Consider the following 25,969-nt stretch of genomic DNA (forward strand, 5'->3'; position numbering starts at 1 on the left):
GACCTCAGGGGTTCACCCCCTAATGGTACACAAGGGGACAAAGTTACTTCTTTTCACAAAACTTTGAAAAAATGGAAACTGGTTATACACAGTAAGCATATGAAGTGTCATTTCATGCTTGCTGATCACGAATATGATAATACTTTTGATATTTATTTCTGTAATGGTGGTCCTAGCCCACTATGACCCACTCTCAAAAGATTACAAATATCAAATCAAATAATGTGGGGTATTGTTAGAGACTATTTTAATGTCAGAGATTACAGATATGTTATTTTTGATCATTTACTAGGGATTTAACCAAAAATAGTCAAAATTGCAAACAGCACATATTCACTAAAATATAGCCCTTTCCCTTCCTCCTGCACCAACCAAAAATCAGGAAAGGAAATGAAAATGAGAAAAATAATAATAAACTCTTGTTCAAAAACACTATTTACACAAAAAGAAAGTTATCTTAACATAAGTAGTAAGGTGTGAAATCTGCAGGGATTTACAGCTCCCCAAACCTGGACACAGACAAGCAAAGAGACACATAAGTGCAAAACAGCACACAGTTTATTTCTTCATGGGGCAGCTCTATTTTCCCCTCCCCACTTCAAAGCACAGTACAGTTCATCAACACAGCACAACACTGCTCAGTCCCTTCTCTTTTTCTTCTTTTTTTCTCTCTTTCTCTTCTCTGCTGCCTCCACTCCTCTCCCAGCAAGCTTTGTCCTCCACCTTCCGACTCTGGCTTCTCAAACGGAGCGAGGTGGCCTCTTTTATAGTGCACCTGGAGTACTCCTGATGCTCTCTGAGTGTAGCAGAAGTACTGTAGTCCAGGGCTCTGGAACTATCCAGACACCCCCTGGCAGTGGCCATGGGCCCCAGCAGGGTTGATCTTCTAAACTCCAAATCCATGGCATCAATGTAATGCAGGGGATTTGCCCTCTTGTGTTCCGGGGGAGGTATTGCCATGAATATGTCCTGTCCCCTGGTTCTTCCATCACAGGGGCATCCCAGCTGGGCAAGGGCCCCGGTCGTCTGACTATACTATACCGTGACAAGCAATTATCACTTCCCATGATATCCTGCACCACACACTACCACGGAATATGCTTAACAAACCTACCCAATGCAGTAAATACAAGGTCAAAATGAAGGTGAATATTTAAAATAAAAAATTTACATGTGAATGCATCACCTATGCTTATGAATTTATCTAAACTTCATTTTATCTTCCAATGAGAACAGATAGCATTATAGCATTAACTAAATCAGTAATCTTAGCTGCCAATAAAATTAACTAACAATTGAAATTAATCTGAGGTTATTGATCTTTTTGTATATACGTTTCATGAAACAGCAATAATCCCAATAGAATCAAGCTGTGGATCTCCAGAGCTGTGCTTCATTAAGGAAGTTTTCGCTTTGCATTATACATCAGTCATCTGTGGCCAGTTACACTATAGTTAAGATTACAGTTTTGGGAGGAGTTATTTGACTCAAGTCAAGTAAATGTATGCAGATAAGGTGTTGAAAATGTTTACGTTTTTTTCTAAACAGTCTAATACAGATTTTGTTAAAGGTAGCAATAGTCTTGAATTGATGTGCTTTCGTCCTCCTCATCAACAAATGCATAACACATGTTGTGGTACAGCAGTCCATTAGCCAGAGAAAGCTCTGTGAAGAAGCTGTCTGTTAAGGTTTTGCCTTTGTCCAGAAACAGCTCCATAATCTTTATGACCACAGACTCTGGAAATCTTTGCCCTGGGTTGTAGCTCAAACCGCAATTCTCAAAAAAACGCTGCTGGATGTCTGAAATCACAGCACATCTGTCATTTTTCACACATTCTGCACGGTTGTCTTTGTTGTCAAAGTGCAAATGCTGCATGATAGTCTGAGCAGTCATGGGACATCTTATCTTTGATTTCCGGTACAAGTAGCTCTGAGCAGGCATCAAACACAGCACCAACTGTGGTCATTGCTACTCTTGTGAAAAGAATGGAGATAAACACCATCAACTCAGAGAGGGAGAGGCAAGTTCGTTGTACTACGTGAATGTCACTGACAGAATAAAACTGAATAATAATAAAAAAAAGTAGCCAAAATTTACAATGGGTTTTACAGACTCAAATAAAAGGTATGTTTTTATTATATTATAGTAATAATAATAGCAGCTCATGAAGCAACATGTAGCTTCGTCTGGAAAGCATTAGTGAAAGAGGCCTTATTTTGGAAGTGTGTTATAGACCACCCAATGCAGACAGTAATTTCAACAAGCAGCTTTTTAGTAATATTAAAAAGGCAAGTTTACAGGGGGATGTTATAGTCATGGGGGCTTTAACTATCAAGGATATTAACTGGGATACAATTGCAAATGGCGGAGCACAAGAGCAGGAGTTTTTAGAAGTAATCAGTGACTATTTTTTTCACACAGTGAGCACCAATGTGGGGTGAAGCCTGTCTAGCTTTAGTTTTTTGTAATAATCCAGATAGAATTGAGGGTGTAGAAGTGATTGAACCACTTGGGTCAAGTGACAATAATATTAATACAATTCTCAGTGTTTTGTAAGAGTGTGGATGCAAAGACTAAACTTGTTAAGTTTAACTTTGGTAGGGTAAATTATGTGGCAAAGTATAAGAAGGATAGCCAGGGATAAGCTTTAAGTGTGGAGACAGTTGAGGAGCAGTGAAACAGGTATAAAAATGTTTTACATATAATGCAGGACGGGTACATGCCTAAATTTGGAATTAATAGGAAATTTTAAAAAACTGCAGTGGGTTAATAAAAAGATAAAAAAGAAGCTGCAAAAGTAAAAACAACTATATATGGTGTATAAGACTAATAATTCTAAAGTGAATTGTAGGACATATGAGAACATGAGGGCAAACATTAAGAATGATGTTAGGGAGGCTAAAAGATTGTTGGAGAGGAATATAGCAGATAAGGTGAAAGAGAACCATAACAGATTCTTTCAATAATTTAGTAGTAAAAGAATAGTCAAGGAGGAAGTGAAGTCCATTAGGAATAGTAAAGAGGAATTAAAAGATACAGACAGTGAAATAACAGATGCTCTAAACTTGCCTTTGTCTGAGGTCTTCACAAGTGAGGAAGTGGATAACCTCCCAGTGGTAAATGGGACTACTATGGAGGTTCTGAGTGATTTAAAAATTGTAAAGGGACTGCTCAAATAAAATAGGCTGCAATCAAACAAATCACCAGGGCCAGATAATATTTACCCTCAATTTCTTAAGGAGGCAAGCGAGTATATATATATAATCTTGACACAATTTTTTTAGGAAGTCACTGTGCAATGGGGAGATTCTGAAGGATTGGAGAATGGCAAATATTATTTGTATATAGAAAGAGTGACAGGGTAGATCAAAGCAACTACAGGCCAGTAAGCTTAACATGCATCTCAGGAAAATTAAAGGAAGGAATTAATAAGGATAAGATTGAGCAGCACATGGCAAGTGTGTTCTCACTTTAAAAGAGAACAATGGAAACCTCTTATGGACTTAGTTTGCTTATTATCTTCCATGTCTTGTTTACCTTATCAGTGGCAAAAAAAAGTTATGTTTCTGTGCCTAAAACTGTAGAAATAATGTTATTGATTGTGATGGTCTGGGTTGGCTCCACACTTCCAGTTGATCTCGGGAGCAGTTTGAACCTGCTACCCACTGATAACATTACCTAAGAGATAAGCCATAGTGCTTTTATTAAAATAATCAAAACAAATCAGTGCTCAAAAAGTGCAGTGCTCCTTCCATAATAAATAAATAATCCAATAAAAAAGTGTCTGTGTAGGTTAAAATTCAATAAATGTTGAGGTTAAAAACACACAGGCAGGTGTGCATTGGTGCCCCTTTAAAACTGACATCTCCTCGACTTGCCCTTTTCAAACCTTACAGACCAAGGAGAAGTCCACCAGCAGACACAGACATCCATTTATTCCGGCCCACGACCCCACCACCAATCACATGCCATTCCACAAGGAGCCATCAAGCACTGCCTCGTTCGCACTGCTGCCAATGTCTGGCTCCTTCCAGCGAGAGCACATCCTGAGCATAATGATCGCTTCTGCTCCCTAATTGCATGAGCAATCCCCCTGTCCCCTCCTAAGCGTTGGTCATATGCTCTTTCCTGGGGCTACATTCCTGTTTTCTGTCAAATGGTGCTGGTTTTTTGAAGTTGTGTAGGTGTAGCATACAGTACCATCGTTTCATGGCTATTTAAGGAAGTAGTGTGCAACAGTTTGCATCATAGCTGTTGGATCCTATTGTAAAAAGAGTAACACCTTGGGAATTATGTTGCAGTTATGTTGAAGTTCTTAGTTAGTGTTAAGACGTTGGGCTTAGTTCACTTCTTCGTTATTACATTTAAAATTAAGAAGCTTTATCTTTTATATCTGATCTTTTCTGTTTTGTAAAAGATTCGTAACATTTCTGTCCATTCCAAACCAAAGAACAGAGTAGGAGAAAGCACATCAGGGGATTATACAAAATGCTAATGGCAACCTTAACGGGGCTGAAGAAATTTACACTATATGGCCAGATGTCTGTGGACACCTGACTTCCCACCTACAGTATATCAAATTACTGGGCATCCCATTCCAAAAGCATGGGCATTAATATGGAAGGCTTGCGAAGGCTTTTAATAAATTTGGAACTGTGGGAGTGGGAGTGTTTTGAAATTGGTAGTGTGTCTGTGTAGGACTGTGTGCTAATTCAGCCAAAATAGCATTTGTGAGGTCAGGTACTGATGTTGGACAAGAAGATCTGGCTTGTAATTGGCATTCCAATTCATCCCAAAGGTTTTTAATATCTATCCGGTCAGGGTCCATGTTTTTTAGACCTAGCCTGGAACAGTCTAAATTGTCTAAAATGGTCTTGTATGGTGTAGCATTAACAGTGCCAAGAACAACAGGTCTAGGACAAACCTTGGAAAAAGTCCCAGATGAATATCTTTCCTCCACCAAATTTTACAGCACACTAGGTAGGTAGTGTTCTCCTGGCATCTGCCTAACCCATGTTTGTCCATCAGACTGCCAGATAGTGAAGCATGATTCATCACTCCATAAAACAAATTTCAATATGCTTCCCTTAAACCACTTAGCTAATGCTTGACATTTTTCATAGTGATCCTCCACCATGCCGTTCTATCATGTATGGGAGTATCAATTTGAATATGGCAGACTACAACAAACAAAGGATGTACATGGTCAATAGCAATGCTTTGTTACATGCTTTGTGGCATTGTAATGGTTCTCAGTTGGTTTAAAACGGAATAGAATGTGCCATCTCCATTTTACTTTATTGATTGCAATGGAAATTTATGTGGTTACTATTGTCCATCTATTTCAAAGTTAGCTTGTGAATTCAGAGACTGCCCTATTGCATACCACTATGTTTTTTTTCTAAATAACCCCTTGAGATTAATAAAGTTTATCTAATCTAAAGGACTGTTGTTGGAGTATGTATGGCCTTTCTGTTAGCTTGAATGAATTTCCCCATTTTCCTTTAACTATACACTAGATGTTTTTTGTTCCTTACACCATTCTTACACGGTAGAATGTGAAAATCCCAGGAAGGTAGCTGCTTGAAAAATTCTACAATTGCCACATCTGGCACCAGGAATAAAACCACAAAGATGCTTAGGCCACCAACCATGCCAATCCTAATGTGTGATCAACCAACAATCACGTATCTTTACCTTGTCAGCAGCCCCATTATTTCCTGTTTGGGGAGAAGATTATTAGTATTAATGAACACAATATTCTTGCTCTAAAACTTGATTACACAAATGCATTATATTGTAGTTTTAAGGTAAAGATTAAATACTTAACTACCTGATAAATACTAAAATATCATAGAAATCTTTTGGACAGTGCTCATTCTACTCCTCAAAGGCAAGTGAACTCCAAGCATGGATTCTGAGTTGCATTGAGTGGAAAAATATCAGTTAGTCACGGGGGTTTGCATGGATTCTGAGTTGCATTGAGTGGAAAAATATCAGTTAGTCACGGGGGTTTGCTGGAGCCAGTCTTAGCCAACAGAGGGCACAAGGCAGGAACAAATCCTGGGCAGGGCGCCAGCCCACCGCAGGACACACACACACCAAGCACACATTAGGGACAATTTAGGATCGTCAATGGACCTAACCTGCATGTCTTTGGACTGTGGGGCGAAACCAGAGCACTTGGAGGAAACCCACGCAGACACGGGGAGAACATGCAAACTCCACGCAGGGAGGACTCGGGAAGCGAATCCAGGTCTCCTTACTGTGAGGCAGACCCCTGTGACCCTGTGTTAGAATATATCGGGTTGGAAGATGACTGACTATTCATCTTTTGCTTTCTTCACATTCTCCTGTAGCGCTGTCTTGTTTTTCTTATATTGTAGATGCTTCCATGCTGAATACAGATAGCCGGTTGTGCTATAGCGGGTCCACAGCTCACTGAGTAAAGGCCATTTTTAAATAAATAATCAACGCGCTCGCGGCTTAGCGAGGAGTCGTTGGGCCATAGCGAGCCGCGGGGCGATCCATAGGGTGTGGCCGTTTCTCACCTAGTGCACAGGTGAGGAACTGCCCACATTTGTGATTGTCCCGTGGCTAATGCTGCAGCCCTCGTCAGTTTAAAAGAAGTGCGAGTCGGTTGTGGGGGGATTGAAAAAAGAACGAGATCAGGAAAGAAAGGAAAAGAGAGGACGGAGGTTACTGGGAGCGAGGATGCAGGCGGTGCGTGCGTGTGGTGAGCGCGCGATCGAGCGCTCGAGGGCTCCTGTGAGGAAGCTGGGTGTAAGGCCGTCACCCGGGTGTTTGAGTGGATGTTGCTCCCGCTGAGCGATCAGGTAGCGGGAGTGACCAGTAGAAGGCGACGAGCCGCAGAAGGCCGTGGAAAGGCAGCGGAAGTCGGGAGACTTGGTGGTGGAGTCCCCAATGTGTGCTTCCTGGCCATTGGGGTAATCAAGTCTCGGGGACTGGGATGAGAGCCAAACCGAAGTCAGGGATCGGGAGGTCTCCAGTATCGAGTGTGTAGAGGAGGGCAGCTGCAGAGAGCGTCTTGCCTGCTGCTAAGCCCAAATGGGATAAGCAGGTGAGACGCTAACAGAAAAGAAGCACCGGGCTTGTTTGTTGTTGTTTTAAAGACTGCTTCTACGAGAAGATTTTAACCTCTGGTTTTAAGGATTGTTTTTTTCTATTTATTGGTTTTACCTCCATGTTCTTTTAATGGATTATTTATTTATTTAAAGAACTTTGAGAACTGCACTATTTATTTGAACACCTGTTTTGTTGATTGTTTTAAATAAAAGCACTATTGCACTTTTTGCACCACCCCTTGCTCAATTGTTTATTTGCCTCCATTAACTAGCTCACTCGGTTTCATTATCGATGGTGTTGGGTTCAAGTGCTTCCAAACATCAGAAGGGAGTGTGGAGCCAGAACCCACATCGTCACACTGGTACAGAAGGTCCTGTTTCTGGACGATGGTTTCCAGAGATTGCGTGTTTTGATGTCACTAGAGCAATGTTTTAAAAGGCTGCCACATGTACTTAGTCATCCAAGATTTAGATTTATGAAAGAAAACCCTTTGCATCATTTTATATGGTTAGTTTTCAAATTTATTGATTACAGCATTTTTTTCTTTCATCTAATTATGATTTACATTTTGTTTTTCTTGACTTGACATATTTACCCTTTTCGGTTTTTGACTTACTGCTCCATTCTCTGACCACATTTCTGACTTTATGTTCTGAGCTTTGTAACTTAATTGTTTTCCTTTTGGTTGTGTGAATTCTGACAGTATGATGCTTGCATAAGCATGTCCTGTATTGGACTGGTGCTCTGTCCAAGGCTGATTCCTGCCCTACTGGGAAAGTCTCCATCCTCGGTGACACTGAACTGGAAAAATTTGGTGCTGACAACGTCTTACATTTTCCACAAGGCCTCCTTGGTCAAACTTAGGAGCACCTTCACTTTGTGGTTGATTCTTCCATGGTGCTCAGCAGGGTGTTATAGGAGGTCTTTGTTATCAGCTGCATTAAATATTACAAAATAACTTCTGACTAGCTACACTGTTTTCCTGTTAATTATAAATGGATTATGGACACTTTATTTTTTTATTTTACTGGTTTTACTTGAATGCATTCTGTGTAATTTTTTGACTGGTGGTGGCCTTAACACTTAAGTGGATTTAAGGTATTTATCTATGAGACTCTTATGGGGTCAATTTCAAGGTAAATTGGTGGAAGAAACAGGTCACAGATCGGTCTGTAATGAAATTTCCACTTTCCTCCACAAAGTGAATGAAATTCTAGGAAAAGACAAGTAACATGACTTGCAGGTCAAGCCTACTGGTTACCCAAATTAAAAGTAGCCTACAGGAAGTGGGTATTGTTTGACCAATAACTCTCAACAAGCTCCTGCAACATGCTAAAGCAACTACATTTTTGTTTTAATATTGCTACTTTATATTTTATATCATTGTAATTAAATAGGATGTCTCAGCTGGAATCCTTCTGCTTCTTTTCGATCGATCTATTGGTCTATCTAGGATTAATGGCTGAATTATAACAGTGGCACATTACCTTGTGTATTTAACATGTCAAATAATGTATGTTGTGTCAGTTGGCCTTAAACAGATAGCTTGCTCATTTTCCATTGGGTGTCTGTGTGAGCTAGTAGGGTCCTATTGTATTGCCTTCTCTGTGCCTTCTTTTGATTGGTATTTATGAGCCAACAACCCTATCAAGTTCTTCTTTCAGTGAAAAAAGGTAGTTCTCTTGAAGTTGACTAACAGGCACACATAACCCTAAAGCAGAAATGAAAAAAACATTGGTGTGCCACATGACTACCAGTTCTTGATCGTTCAAATTCATAGGAGGTCTGAGACGTGCCTTCCAATGAAGATACTTGTTCTTTTGAATGCATTGCTACATGCTAGTAAGGTATCCATGTATGAAAGTACTTTCATTTACTAGGGTAATGCTCCTTCCTTCATGGGTGGTGTGACCCTAGAGGGCGTTGTCGCTCCTCAAACCCTACAGACAAATGTCCAAGACACAAAATAAAAGCACCAGAAATATTTTAATTTCTTTTCTTTTTGACATAATGTGCTTTACAAGCACCTCCACCACCACAATACACAATAAATCACTTTTAATAAGATGATAAATATCTTCCTCTCCTCATAGCAGCTCTGTCACACTCCCTCCCAACTCCGACTCTCTTGCTGGGTCTCCACCAGTCCTTTATATAGTTCTTGACCCGGAGGTGCTTCTCCTCTTCTGTTCACGTGACTTAGCACTTCCAGGTCAGATGAAGAATTGCATTTTTCTTCATCCCGGAAGTACTTCTGTTCTTCCTCATGACTTAGGAATACTTCCGGGCTATATGGGAAATAAAAATCCCCTCGTTTCCCTGCAGTGCCACACGTCCGCACCTATGGTACCCAGCAAGGCTGTGAAGCCGAACTCCATCTCCCATGGTGCCCTGTGGAAATCCGGGCTATCTCTAAGCTGCAGGGAAGTTGCCAACTAGCGTCCTGAGTGTGTCGGCAGTGTTGAGCTGCCAGCCATCCATCACACTGGGAGAGTTCTATAATGCTTCTAGAGTCGTAACAGTTACTTCATATTAATGCAGGGACCTCTTTTTCACCAAAAATATTAGGGAAAGAGGTCTTATTTTAGGAGTGTGTTATAGACCACCGAATTCAGACAATAATTTCAACAAACATCTTTTTAGTAATATCAAAAAGGCAAGTTTACAGGGAGATGTTATAGTCATGGGGGACTTTAACACTAGAATTACCAGAGCCTATGAAAAAACTCATAGATCCGTCCCACCTTAAATCGCTTCGCACCTCTCCATCAGCGTCTTTTGTCCTATGAATGTGTCGATAAGCAGCAAGCAGCCTACTATCACATCCCCCCACCGCCACACAGTTTTCTCAGCTCAAGTCTGTTTACCTATGTGTCAGTTGCTTAGAGTTGTATAGAGTGAGATGTCAAGCAAAGTGACACCTTTAATAAATACTATATCGTTATTTGGAACACATGCATTTCATGTGTGTTTGTGTCTACAACGATCTATGTAAACACATCGTTAAAACAGAAACATTTTAAATTTTTTAGTGATAATTGACAAAATGTAGACATGAAGTGTATAATGTATGAAGCCTGAATTCCAAATGTTAAATAAACACTTTCACAAAAGGTAAAAATATAACAGAGCAAATGCACTTCTATTCAAGAATATAACTGCAGAAAAAGAACCCGCATTAGGGTGTGACATTGACACGCATTTGCTACGACAGCTTCAGTGGCGCAACGGTATCAACTGTTAACTGGTAATCAAAGCTTCATGGGTTTGATCCCGGACAAGTCCGTTTTGAGAAGTGAGCTGCTCGTATTCTTACTATGCAAATGCAAACTGCATTTGACACTGCTGTTTTCTCATAGACACGCTATAAATCATGAGGCCGGTTCTACATTGGATCAAAAATGCACTTTTCCCATCTCTGTACTTTATACATGTACATGGGAAGCTGTACACTCTACTTGTGACTGTAGGAAGTAAGTAAATAAATAAAGGTAAATAGGTAAATAACATTTAATCTGGCTTTTACATACAAAGGATGGTGCATGTGCCCAAAACATTAACATTTACAGTATATGTTACTTACATAAAAGCCAAATCGAATGTTATTTACCTATTTACCTTTTTTTGCCGTCGTCATGATTTGTTATAGCGCATCTATGTGAAAACAACAGTGTCAAATGCGGGTTGAGGGGGAGTTGGGATCATGAACACAGCTGAGAGAATAAAACTGAATAAAAAAAAACAAAGCTAACCTTTACAAGTATCATAAATTACACCGGCTGTACAGACTGGAATCAAATGTATGTTTTTATTCTAAAATAGTAAGAAAGCGAGCAGCTCACTTCTCAAAACTGACTCGTCCGGGATCGAACCCGTGAAGCTTTGATTACCAGTTGTCGCAGTAGGGGTCAGTAGTGCTCCCTTGAACCCTCAGGTACCACGCCAAACACCTGGTAAAAGTGCTACAATTATTCTTTTTATTATAATAATGTGCACCAAGCACTCTCCACTCCACTATATTCATGAACCACAATAACAATAATAAATCAACAATCCTCCACTCCCAGACGCGTTGCCCTCCTACCACCCAGCTCAGCTCAGTGTCTGGGAGTTCCCAGAGTCCTTTTATTCCTCCTGACCCGGAAGTCTTTCTGCCCAACAGTTCCACAAGTCCTTACTCCTTCCGGGTCAGGGTAAACAGTACTTTTCTTCACCCCGGAAGCCCGTCGCTCTTCCTGTAACGAACTTCCGGGTCATGGTGCCCAAATGAGTCCATTGGCCTCCCGACAGCAACTCCCAGTGGCCCCCAAGGTATCCAGCAGGGCTGTGTATAAAAACTACATAGTCCATGAGGCCCTGCTGGAATTCGGGGCCCGTATATGCTCTCGGGAGAGATCCTCCTAGCGGCCAGGGGGTGAGGGCCGGAGTAAAATGCCGGCAATCCACCACACAGTCAACACTGTTGCGCCACCGAAGCTGTCGTAGCAAATATGTGTCAATGTCGCACCCTAATGCGGGTTCTTTTTCTGCAGTTATATTTTTGAATGGAATCACATTTGTTCTGTTATATTTTTACCTTTTGTGAAAGTGTTTCTTTGGTATTTGGAATTCAGGCTTCACATATTATACACTTCATGTGTACATTTTGTCAATTATTACTAAAACATGAAAATGTTTATGTTTTAACGATGTGTTTACATAGATTGTTGTAGATACGGAACACACATGAAATGCAAGTGTTCCAAATAACGATATAGTATTTATAAAAGGTGTCATTTTACTTGACTTCTCATTCTATACAAGTCTAAGCAACTGACATGCAGGTAAACAGACTTGAGCTGAGAAAACTATGCGGGGTGGGGGGATATTATAGCAGGCTGCTTGCTGTTTGCTGTTTATCAACACATTTAAAGGACAAAAGACGCTGATGGAGAGGTGCGAACAAACAAACTGAGGAAGCATGTACCATAAATTGAAAGAACCATTGTCCGCAGAAATCCACGAACCAGCGAAAAATCCGTGATATATATTTAGATATGCTTACAATTAAAATCCATGATAGATTGAAGCCACGAAAGTCAAAGCGTGATATAGCAATGGATTACTGTATATAAAAAGGGTGACAAGGCAGATCCAAGCAAGTACAGGCCAGTAAACGTAATATGCATCACAGGAAAATTAATGGAAGGAATTATTAAGGACTAGCAGAATACCCGCGCTTCGCAGCGGAGAAGTAGTGTGTTAAAGAAGGTACGAAAAAGAAAAGGAAAAATTTTAAAAATAACGTAACATGATTGTTAATGTAATTGTTTTGTCATTGATATGAGTGTTGTTCTCATATCTATCTATATATATATCTATCTATCTATCTATCTATATATATATATATAGCAAAATACTCGCGCTTGGCAGCGGAGAAGTAGTGTGTTAAAGAAGGAAAGAGAAAGAAAAGGAAACATTTTGAAAATAACGTAACATGATTGTCAATGTAATTGTTTTGTGTATTTGGTGGCAGCGTCACAAAGTTATTTTCGTCTAGCTGCATCAGAAAATGTACCACGACGTCTGACATGCCTCCTTTTACTGTTTTATCACAGCTTGGATTGTTGCTGTCATATATATATATATATATATATATATATATATATATATATACACACACACACATACACATACATACACACATACATACATACACACATATATATATATATACACTGTGAACGCTGGCCCCAGCACAGACAGACGGACGACATATTTTGCTCCACACACTTTTATTTACAATATCTATATAATATACAAAGTCACGTGCACTCACGAAACCCCAGTTTCTCTCGCACTGAATCCCCCAAAAGTCCAGGGCCCACAGTCTCTGTGCCTTTGTCCTGGCCGCCTCCTGTCCTCTCTCCAGCTCTGTCCACTTCCACCCGACATCCACCAAATGACTGGAGGGAGGCGGCCCCTTAAATAATGCCCCGGATGAGCCCCAGGTGTTTCCGGCCTCTTCTCTTTAGCCACGCCCCAGCGTGGCGTAAGTGTCGGCTGCTTTCCTGGCGGCTCTCCGGGCGCCACCCAAAGTCTTCCCCCCGGCACTTCCTGGTGTGGCGGAAGTGCCGGGCTCCCGGGATAATTAGGCACCGGGGCGCCGCCTGGCGGAGGCCACGGGTCCCTACAGGGCTGGACTTCCAAGCCCTGTACCCGAGGCCCCCTGCCTAACCAGGACGGACGCCCCCACTCAGTCTGGAGGAGGCACATGCCCTCCTCCGGTCTTCCAAGGCGTCCCGGCCGGGCTCCATCCCCGGCCAAAGACCACACAGGGTAAACCGGCATCGGGCGCTGCCCGGCGGTGTCCACGGGTCCCTACAGGGCTGGGCTTCCAAGCCCTGTACCCGTGGTCCCCTACACAACCAAGACGGACGCCCCCTCGCGGTCTGGAGGAGGCACGAGCCCTCCTCTCCTCCTCCTGGGCGTCCCGGCCGGGCTCCAGCCCCGGCCGGGGACCACAACACACACATACATACATACACACACACAAATTATATATATGTGTGTATGTATGTGTGTATATATATATATATATATATATATATATATATATATATATAATCTAAAAAGGGGTGTGTGTGTGTGTATATATATATATATATATATAATCTAGATAGGGGTGTGTGTGTGTATATATATATATATATATACACATACATACATATATATACACATATATATACTTGTGTGTATGTTTGTATGTGTCTATATGTGTGTGTATAGCTTTGGTCACTGATTGCAAGGGAAAAATAATAAAATGTAGTCTATAAGTTATTAAACAGTAAAACATTAACGTTTTAAGAAGTACAGGTACATTGAGCACTACTGGAGTGGTTATGGGTAAACTACATTTTAAAGACTGTGTAACACAACAGGTAAGTAACTAACAGCAGCTAAAATGTATATGGATCATCTCTCGGTAGTAGATCCCTTTTGAAAGGCGCTACACGACGGCTGTGGTATAGAAATTACATTTTCTATGTGAACTTTCAAATTTGTGCCTCTGGTAATGTGCCTTACCGGCAATTAAAGAAAATTATTTTTGTGTCCTTTGCAATGTTAAGAGAGAAAGGCTTTGGTTTGGGATAAAAGGAAAAAAGGTGTAAAGAAAGGAAAGTTGCCTTTCCTTTTATATAGTATAGAGAGATGTGTTCGCTGACGATATGAGCATCTTCTGGGGACAGTCGCAGTGGGTCTTGTGTAGACTGGTGAGACGTCCCGCCATTAATCGGCTGTGATGGCACTGTCAGTCTTCCACTCCTGTGCGAATCTTCATAATCCGAGCTGAGGGCCTCATAATCGTATACGTGCAAAAGAAAGTGTGAATCGCCTTAATATTATTTTGCCGTGGTGTAGAAAAGGGGTCCCGTGTTTGCACTTGTCTGGGCTATAGCGCAGGGGGAGGAAGAAAAAAATTAAAAGTGCTCACTTTGACTTAAGGCAGAAGCGCAGTCAGCGTCTCAAAGGCCGGCACAGCTATGCACGCAGCTGGCTGCTCGACTTTTGCTGGGCAGGAGACCCCTTTTGTACACACGTTCATGATATCAAAAGTCTCAGCGTTCTTTGGAGGTAATTCATATATTATATATATAACAAAATACCCCTACCAGCGGAGAAGTAGTGTGTTAAAGAAGTAATGAAAAGAAAAGGAAACCTTTTAATAATAACGTAACATGATTGACATTGTCATGAGTGTTGCTGTCATATAAATGCCTGCCTAAATAAGTCACCCTCGCTTTGCTCTTACTTTTTTACCGTTCATTTAATCATGGCTAGTGGCGGAAAACTTATAAAATGGAAGGAGGATGGCTTTACCAAAACAAATATTGATGGCGAATCGATTATTCATAAAGCTTGAATTGGTGATCTGTTTTTCTGTGTTAACCTCATATTTTTTCATACTTCTTCTCAAACTAAGGTGGTGCGAGGGTAAAATGAATCGGGATACGGTGATCAATGTAATCGGTGTACCAGGAAATCATGCATTGACAAAAGCTCCCTTTGCTTGTAATGCAAAGTGTGATTAAATGCATTATTTTTAACGCTTAAGGAGCACATGCATCGAAGCTTCTCAGCTGTGCTTGTGCTAAGAACGAAATGAGATGAATGGGAGGGGTGATGATGACGTGACTCCCCCACCCGCCTTAACTGTCAATCTCCCACAAACACAGTCTCTCGAAATTTGCATAAGCACACCCCTTCACCTACAATTTTAACTTAGTTACAAAGTGATCAAAACTCTCGTTTATATCCTGCGTCCTCTCATTAAACTTGTATCCCGCATTCCCGTGGGCATGTGAAACGCCAGCGGTAGCCTGTCTATGAACTTAATTTAAAGTTTAGGTTTGCACCTTGCTTTCTTTCCGAGGTAGCAGGACTCATGAATATGGTAGTATATGTCACTCGCTCGCTTCTTATTGTTTTTCGCTGCCTTCTCAATTATATAATGCAAGTTTTCTTAAGCGCTTTTTGGAGGTCTTCCTGATTTTCTACGCACTGCGTTGACAGTCAGTTCACGTGATTACGTGGGAGGCGTGATGATGTCACATGAAACTCCGCCCCCCACGTCTTTCCAGCTAAACTCTATTACAGTTAATGGAGAAAAATACCTTCCAGTTATGACCATTAGGCGTAGAATTTCGAAATGAAACCTGCCCAACTTTTGTAAGTAAGCTGTAAGGAATGAGCCTGCCAAATTTCAGCCTTCTACCTACACGGGAAGTTGGAGAATTAGTGATGAGTCAGTGAGTGAGTGAGTGAGTGAGTGAGTGAGTGAGTGAGTGAGGGCTTTGCCTTTTATTAGTATAGATAAGATTGAGCAACACATGGCAAGGACATGTGTTATTCTGAACAGTCAGCATGGGTTCAGAAGAGGGAGGTCGTGTTTTACTAACATGCTGGAATTCTATGAGAAGGCAACAAAAGGATACAATCAAAGTGGAGCATATGATATTATTTATCTGGACTTTCAGAAAGCATTTGATAAGGTGCCACATGAGAGGTTGGGCATCAAATTAAAAGAAGTGGGAGTTTAGGTTGGTGTTTTTAGATGGGTGGAGAATTGGCTCAGACTCAGGAAGCAGAGGGTTAAGAGTGGTGTTCCACAGGGGTCAGTGTGAGGACCGCTGTTATTTTCAATATATATAAATGATTTTGATAGGAATATAAGTAACAAGCTGGTTAAGTTTGCAGATGATACCAAGATAGGTGGATTAGCAGATAATTTGGAATCCGTTATATCATTACAGAAGGACTTGGATAGCATACACGCTTGGGCAGATTTGTGGCAGATGAAATTTAATGTCAGTAAATGTAAAGTATTACACATAGGATGTAAAATGTTAGATTTGAATACACATTTGTCAGTCGGAAAATTGAGAGTACACCTTATGAGAAGGATTTAGGAGTCATAGTGGACTCTAAGCTATCAACTTCCCAACAGTGTTCAGAAGTAATTAAGAAGGCTAACAGAATGGTAGGTTATATAGCATGATGTGTGGAGTACACGTCCAAGAAGGTTATTGTCAACCTTTATAATGCACAGGTAAGGCCTCATATTGAGTACTGTGTGCAGTTCTGGTCTCCAGGCTACAAAAAGGACATAGTAGCTCTAGAAAAGGTCCAGAGAAGAGTGACTAGGCTGATTCCTGGGCTACTGAGGAAAAGATGAGGAAAGATTAAAAGAGCTGAGCCTATACAGTTTAAGCAAAAAAAGATTAAGTGGTGACATGATTGAAGTGTTTAAAATTATGAAAGGAATTAGTACAGTGGATCGAGACTGTTATTTTAAAATGAATTCATCAAGAACACAGGGACACAGTTGGAAATTTGTTATAGGTAAATTTCACACGAACATTAGGAAGTTTTTCTTTACACAAAGAACAATAGACATAAGCTACCAAGTAGTGTGGTAGACAGTAAGACATTAGGGACTTTCAAAACTCGACTCAATGTTTTTCTGGAAGAAATAAGTGGATAGGACTGGTGAGCTTTGTTGGGCTGAATGGCCTGTTCTCGTCTAGAGTGTTCTAATTTACTTAGAACACCATTTGTTTAATTAGATTAAATGGAAGAAGCTGGTTACAGTTTTGATCTCCATTACCAAATCTACTACAGCTATGAGACACTCTGCTGTGAACACAGGAGAATATAGTATGTGTGTGCTACACTTTCAACACCTAATTAAGTTCATCCTGACAAATTCAGGCTCTTTTTTGTGTTAGTAGGAGATCAACCTGCTATTAAGTTAGCATAACTAATTAAGCACCTCTGCTTCTTTTATAGTTTTTATTTCTTCGACCCAGTTAAAAGTGAGCTACTGAAACCAAAAACTCAAAAGATGCTAAAGTTAACGGAAGGGGGAAAGGATAACACTTTAGCTTACAAATGTATTATAAACAGTTATTATCAGTCTGGAATGATTTTGTTAATTATGGTGTTTACAATAATAAACAATTAATGAAACATTAAAATACTTAAAAATGTTAGGTTAGCTTGCATTGTTTTATATTATACAAAAAACCTTGATATCCTTGTGTTTTATCAAGCTATTACACATTTGGTGAACATTATCCTGAAATAAAATGTTTCATTGGAAACTGCAATAAACACCATATTTGAAATGTTATCAATCGAGAGCTCCATGTTACACTGAAGAAAGCCATGACTTATCTTACTTTAATACTTTAAATTCAGAATGAAATAATTACCACCTACTTTTAAGCACAAACAGCCATGTATCATTAAGTATCTAGTAAAAAGTGCAATGGATGTTCTTGCAGCGCCTATTCTAAACATTATCAGTAGTTCATTATTTCATGGCACAGTACCTGATGCACTAAAAGTGCATCATTAAACCATTAAACCATTACTTAAAAAGTCAGACCTAGACCCACACATAGTAAATAATTATAGGCCTATTTCAAATTTACCCTTTCTCTCTAAAATACTAGAAAAAGTAGTCGCCAATCAGCTTCAGTCACACCTTACTTATTACAATTTATTTGAGAAATTCCAATCAGGTTTCTGCACTGGTCATAGTACAGAAACGGCACTAACGCAGGTTGTAAACGACATTCTGATATCTTCTGATGAAGGAAACTCCACTGTAATTATGTTGTTAGACTTAAGTGCAGCATTTGACACCACTAACCATTCTATTTTACTGTACAGGCTAGACAATGATGGGCTTACAGGCACTGTGCTCGCTTGGTTTATTTCTTATTTACCAAATCGATTCCAATATGTACAGAATATGTACAGAAATGTGCTGAGAGTACTCCATCATTATACACAGAAGTGAAATATGATGTCCCGCAGGGCTCGGTACTGGGACCTTTACTGTTTTCATTTTACATGCTTCAACTGGGATCTATCATTAGGAAACATAATGTTAATTTTCACTCGTATGCAGATGACACCCAGTAATACCTTTCATTTAGATCAAATGAAGTTTCTCCAAAGTTGTCTTTAATTAGTTGTGTTAGTGAATTAAAGGAGTGGATGGATGAGAACTACTTGTCTTTAAACAAAGATAAAACTGAGATGTTAATTGTTGCAGGGAATGACATTGATCACAACAAATTTTGTCATCATTTAACTCAGTTGGAATCACCATTAATTTTACTGAATCAGCCTGCAATGTAGGAGTTATCTTTGACTCTATCATGCCATTTAAAGTGCATATTACAAAGTTGTCCAAATCATGTTTCTTTCATCTTAAAAATGCTGGGAAATTAAGGCGCTTTCTAAATAAACAAAAATCAGAGAAATTAATTCATGCATTTATTTCTTGTAGGACTGACTACTGCAATGCGGTGTTCACTGGATGTTCAAACTGTTCTTTATACAGCCCCCAGTTAATCCAAAATACTGCTGCAAGAATTATTACAAGAACAAGAAAGTATGAACATATAACTCCAGTTCTTATGTCCTTACACTGTCTCCCGGTTAAGTTTAGGGCTGATTTCAAAATCCTCCTGTTAACATGTAAAGCATTAAATGGCCAAGGTCCGGCTTACTTGTCTGAACTTATCATGACTTACAAACCAGAGCGCACATTAAGATCTCAAGATGCCGGTCTGCTTATGATTCCAAGGATTAATAAAATAATAGTGGGAGGTTGAGCTTTTAGTTACAGGGCCCCTAAACTGTGGAATTGTCTACCTTCTACTATAAGAGATGCCCCTTCGGTCTCAGCTTTTAAATCCCGGCTTAAGACTCACTACTTCAGTTTAGCCTATCCTGACTAGAACTGCTGATTTACTGTACAGACTGCATCTCTGTTGTTAGTCATTAGCACTAAAACATAAGTAACATGATAGTTATAATTTATTTTTTAACCCTCACCTATTCTGTTTCTCTTCTCGGTATTCAAATGTGGTACTTGGTGCCACAGCCCACCTACCAAGTTGTTTTGCCTGCCTAAGGTAAAGTCATCCTAGATGGAGGATCACAGGAATCGTGGGGAAGAGGGATCTTTTCATCAGATTGGCTGGCCAAGCAATGTTTCAGCTGTGGAATGGCCAAATTGGGGTGGCAGCTTGATGGTCGAGGTCTCCAGGACTCTAAACAAATCCAAATCATATTATGTGATATCATCTACTGTTAAATTGTGCTCCGTACTTGTAAAAATTTTATTTTTATACTGTATCGAGGATTTGTTCTGATCTGTGTATTGTATTGACCCCCTTCTTTCTGACACCCACTGCTCGCCAAAACTACCTGGAATGGGGTCTGTTTTTGAACTGCCTTTCCCAAGGTTTCTTCCATTTTTTCCCTACAATGTTTTTTTTGGGAGTTTTTCCTTGTTTTCTTAGAGAGTCAAGGCTGGGGGGCTGTCAAGAGGCAGGGTCTGTTAAAGCCAATTGCAAAAACAACAACAACATTTATTTATATAGCACATTTTCATACAAATAATGCAGCTTTACATGATGAAGAAAGAGAAAAAAGACAAAATAAAATAAGAATTAAAATAAGGGAACACTAATTAACATAGAATAAAAGTAAGGTCCAATGGCCAGGGAGGACAGAAAAAACAAAAAAAAAACTCCAGACGGCTGGAGTAAAAAATTTAATCTGCAGGGGTTTCAGGCCACGAGACCACCCAGCCCCCCTCTAGGCATTCTACTTAACATAAATGATCAGCCCTCATTGTATTCCGGGTTCTCATGGAAGAACTTGATAATGACGGTCATGTGGATTTCTGGCCTTTAAACCATCAATGTAGGGACATCATGGTGCTTTGATCAGGTGGTGGTGGCGCAGGTTGCCACCCCAGAAAACTGGAAAAAGAACAGATGAGAAAGTAGGGGTTAGTAAGGATTTTGAATATGAATACAATGAATAATAATGATAATTAATTGAATATACAGAGCATCAGGATTAAACTAAGGTGAAGCTATAAGACAGACATGTTAAAGTAATGTCTTTTTAGTAGTGTTTTAAAGTGCTCCACTGTATTAGCCTGGCAAATTCCTATTGGCAAGCTATTCCAGATTTTAGGTCCATAACAGTAGAAAGCCGCCTCACTACTTCTTTTAAGTTTAGCTCTTAGAATTCTAAGCAGACACTCATTTGAAGATCTAAGGTTACGATTTGAATTGTAAGGTGTAAGACTTTCCAAAATATAAGATGGAGCGAGATTATTTAAGGCTTTGTAAACTATAAGCAGGATTTTAAAGTCAATTCTAAATGACACAGGTGACAAATGTAGTGACATCAAAACTGGAGAGATGTGCTCGGATTTTCTTTTCCTAGTTAAGATTCTAGCAGCTACATTCTGCTCTAGTTGCAAATGATTTATGTCTTTTTTAGGTAGTCCTGAGAGGAGAGCGTTACAGTAATCTAGTCGACTGAAAACAAAAACGTGGATTAATTTCTCAGCATCTTTCAATGATATAAGAGGTCTAACCTTTGCTATATTTCTTAAGTGGAAAAATGCTGTCCTAGTAATCTGATTAATATGTGAGTTAAAATTCAAGTCAGAGTCATTAGTTACCCCTAAATTCTTTAACTCCATCTTGACTTTTAATCCTAATGCATCTAGTTTATTTCTAATAACCTCATTATATCCACTATTGCCAATCACTAAAATTTCTGTTTTCTCTTTATTTAGTTTGAGAAAATTACTACTCATCCATTCAGAAACATAAATAAGACATTGTGTCAGTGAATCAAGAGGGTCGGGGTCGTCAGGCACTATTGATAAGTACAGTTGTGTGTCATCAGCATAGCTATGGTAGCTCACGTTATGCCCCGAGATAATCTGACCTAAAGGAAGCATGTAAATCGAAAAGAGCAGCGGACACAGGATAGAGTCTTGTGGAACACCATTTAGAATATCATGGGTCTTTGAAGTATAATTACCACAATTTACAAAGAATTTTCTACCTGCCAGGTAGGATTCAAACAATTTAAGACACTGCCAGAGAGGCCCACCCATTGACTAAAGTGATTTCTAAGAATATTGTGATCAATGGGTATCGAATGTGGCACTCAGGTCTAAGAGGATGAGAACAGATAAACGGCCTCTGTCTGCATTTACCCGCAAGTCATTTACTAGTTTAACAAGTGCAGTTTCTGTACTGTGATTTATTCTGAAACTGGACTGAAACTTATCAAGAATAGCATGTTTATTGAGGTGGTCATTAAGCTGCATAATGACTGCCTTCTCTAGAATTTTACTTAAGAAAGGCAGGTTAGAAATAGGTCTAAATTTTTTAAAAGCAGAGGGGTCAAGATTATTTTTCTTGAGCAGGGGTTTAACTAAATCATTCTTAAGACAGTCTGGGAAGACCCCCGTATCTAATGACAAGTTTAATATGTCAAGAATGCTATCAATTAGTACACCCAATACTTCTTTGAAAAAACTTGTTGGTATTGGGTCAAGGATGCAGGTGGAGGGTCTCAGTTGAGAAGTTATTTTATATGAATCATGTAAATCTATTTTGGTGAAAGAATTGAATTTGTTTAAAATGGAGTACCAGGGTTTAAGTGGTTCTGTATTGGGGAGATGTATTATATTATTTCTAATATCATTAATTTTTTGATTAAAAATATAACAAAAGCCTCACAAGTTACACTGGAAGTTTTTTGGAGGCTTTCAATTGAGTGACCTGGATTTAGCAGACGATCAGTCATGGAGAATAAGACTCTGGGATTACTAGCATTGTTATTTATAATTCTAGAGAAATAACAGCGCCTCTCAAGACAGACTATGTTGTTGTATTCTGTTATTTTAACCTTCAGTTTTTCATAATGGACAGTCAGTTTTGTTTTTCACCATTTACGCTCAGCTCTCCGGCATGTTCTTTTAAGATCAGACACTCTTTGGGTCTTCCATGGTATAACAATACTAGATGATTTTTTAACTATCTTTTCAGGTGTGACTATGTCAGCAGCAGCTCTCACCTTAATATTAAAATTTTCCACCTTACTATTTACATTATTCTCACTATTGTAGTAAGCACTACAAAGGGACTGGTTGCTTAGAATGTTTGTACATTTTGAAGCTGCTGAATCAAAGAAGCGTTATTTTAACAATATGCTTCTCGTGAATATTTTCTGTCATTATTTCTATATTATATAGTAACAGAAAATGGTCTGACAGACCAACATCAATGATCTGCTTCAAATCAACTTTTAGTCCTTTAGTAATTACTAAGTCTAACGTATGACCTGCTTTATGTGTAGCCTGACTAATGTGCTGGCTCAAATGAAAAGAGTCAAGGAGTTCATGAATTCTTTTACTTTTGGGTCACACTGATTATCAATATGAGAGTTAAAGTCACCGACTATTAGGAGTGTGTAATACTTCGTAATTACAATTGACACCAAGTCTGAGAATTCCTCAAAGAAGGACGCATTGTATTTAGGATGTCTATACACGGATAATACTAGAAACTGAGAAACTTCATGAATAACAACGACAAGATACTCAAAGGATTTGAATTTGCCAAAGCCGATATCTTTACACTTTTAACCAGCTCAAGTAAATGTTTGCTAAACCGCCGCCTTTCTTACCTTGGCGATCCTCATGAGCAAAGCTGTAATTCGGAGGCGCAGATTTGATTAAAACAGTCACACCATCTGAGCTAAGCCACTTTTCACTTAGTGCAATAACATCAATTTTCCTGTCACTAATAAGATCGTTGATGGAAAACTTCTAGTTGGTTAATACTCTAACATTTAATAGAGCCATATTTAACGTTTCGGAAGAGCAGAACTGCATTATGGTTATTTGAGATAGAAATGAAGTTATTTTTATTAGCACCGCTCTGTGTATATTTTTTATTTAATCTATAATCTCTTTTTATAGTTTTAATGCATTGTTTATCTAGAGGTGTAATTGTAATTAAATTATTCGTATTTATGCCGCACTGCTTAGATTTTTTACATGCACAGAGATTAGTTATTAGAGTTTTAATGCAGTACACTTTTGAAGAAGATTTTCTTACCGAATCATCACAAGCATTACAGAAGGGGTTAGAAGTAAAAATAGAGAGTCAAGAGAGACGAATTACCTTAGCGATGTTTTCGGAGAGGACCTAATCTATTTGGATGCAGACCATCCCGCTTGAAGAAACGCAGCCTCTCCCAGAAGAGGTCCCAATTGTCTACAAACCCGATGTTTTGACTCTTGCAGAAGCCTTTCAGCCAGATGTTTAACGCCAGCAGACAACTGTAATACTTGTTCAATCTTCTAACGAGAGGTAAGGGACCCGAGATGAAAATTCTTGCAGCCGGACTCCTCTCCTTCGTGGCTTTAATTAGTTCTGCGAAGTCCGCTTTGAGAATCTCTGACTGTCGGTGTCTCACATAGTCAGTCCCGCCGTGTATCACAATGGATCCCACTACCCTATTCTTGTGCCTCTCGAAGACTGTCGGTGCACATCTCATAACATATTGGACACAAGCAATGGGAAAACAAGAGACAAAAGATTTCTGATTAAGCCATGCGAAGTATAGGTTGCATACAATTGAATCACCAATAACAAATACATCACCAGGGGTGGAAGGCAGACTGGGGGTGCGGAGAGGGTTGAACTGGTTCTGGGCGGAGATGCTTGCCTGTGCCAATGGAGGTGTTCTAGCACTTCTTGTGTGATTTTAGGCTATACAAAAAATAAATTGTATTGTATTGTATTTAAGCCAATCAGCATATTTAAACATCCATTATGACAGTGTGAGATATTACACTCACTCATTTACTATTTTATTGTTTATCATTGCATTCCGCAGGCAGATGCCTATTGCCTATGTCGTAGCACTGATTTGGACATCACAACTGCAGTTAGGTATGCTTCACATTAATTTTTGAGGGAATTGAAAAAGAAATTTTAACTTGGTTAATTAATTATCAGTTTTGACTTTGATAATCATGTCAAGTCAAGTTGGGGAGCATGCACTGGTACAGTGCGTTGCCGCACCCACTACACGTCAAAACAGCTCAGGATCCTTGTTGATAACCCCCCAGTCAGACATGCGGTCTTGTCCTACCCTCCGGAAATGACCCTCTATCTGCCGCAGCCAGAAGTTATGTGGGTGACCCCTTGGCCTGGTCCAGCCACTTGGGTCCCCAATAATGAGGATCTTATGAACCGGATCACCCTCGGGAAATGCCCCACATGGCTGTGGTCGCCGAAACTGATGCACCCTCACAATGCAGGTAATGTGCCTCATTCGGGACTCCATGAACAACTGCTCATTTGACACAAAGTCAAACCAACGGTACCCAAGGATTTTCTGGAGAGACACAGTACCAAAGGAGTCCAGTCTTCGTCACAGGTCACTGGATAGCGTCCATGTCTCACAACCATATAGTAAGACAGAAAGCACCAGGACTCTAAAGACTTGGACCTTTGTCCTTTTGCATAGATATCAGGAGCGCCACACACCCCTTTCCAGCGACCTCATTACCCCCCATGCTCTCCCAATCCGTCTACTGACTTCACAGGAAGAGTCACCAGAGACATGAATGTCACTGCCAAGGTAAGTAAACCTCTCAACAAGGTCAACACACTCTCCACAAACAGACACACTGCTGATGGCTGTGCTCAGGAGGTCATTAAAGGCCTGGATCTTCTTTTTTATCCAGGACAATCGCAAGCCCAGACACTCAGACTCCTCACTCGAGCGCCCCAATCAAAGCCTCCATTTACTCCACAAAGATCACAGCATTGTCAGCAAAGTCAAGATCCGTGAAGCTTTCTTCACCAACAGATGCCTCACAGCCGCTGGACCCCACGACCTTGCCAAACACCCAGTCCATACAAGCATACAGGTAATTAATCAAATAATTTGGCAATGTTCCTATTTTATTTACCTTGTCTTTCCCTGTTTTAGGAAGAGGTCTCTGGCCTTTAGACATATATCAAGGTAACTGAGGCACACTCATTTTAAGGAACAGAATATATATATATATATTGTCACAAAAACAACTATAAGACATTGAGAAGGTTTGGGGCAGCCACCCGTATAATTGTTCCCGGCTGCAAAACTGATTCAAAAACAAAGACATGTTCATTCAACTGAGTCCAAAACAGAACTGATTCTGTTGAGACAAGATGACAGCTTTAAAGGCCAGTGGCGGAAGTGATGTCATCAATACCGGAACCGGAAGTGACATTATGGGCTGCCCCAGAGCCAGGTGGGATTTCCCTAGAATGGTCTGCAAAAGATCGAGAGGCAAAATTAGTGCACTTCGCCACCCCCTGGTCTGGCATGGAATCACATGTATTCAAGCCCTTTAGTTGCCTCCTAAACACATGTGTGTGACAGGGACACCTCAGCCCAGACCCATCAGGTCGGGTGTTCTGCACCGAGAGGTCTTGAATG

Source organism: Polypterus senegalus, chromosome 18 (assembly GCF_016835505.1).
Source record: "Polypterus senegalus isolate Bchr_013 chromosome 18, ASM1683550v1, whole genome shotgun sequence".
In the NCBI taxonomy this organism is placed as follows: domain Eukaryota; kingdom Metazoa; phylum Chordata; class Cladistia; order Polypteriformes; family Polypteridae; genus Polypterus; species Polypterus senegalus.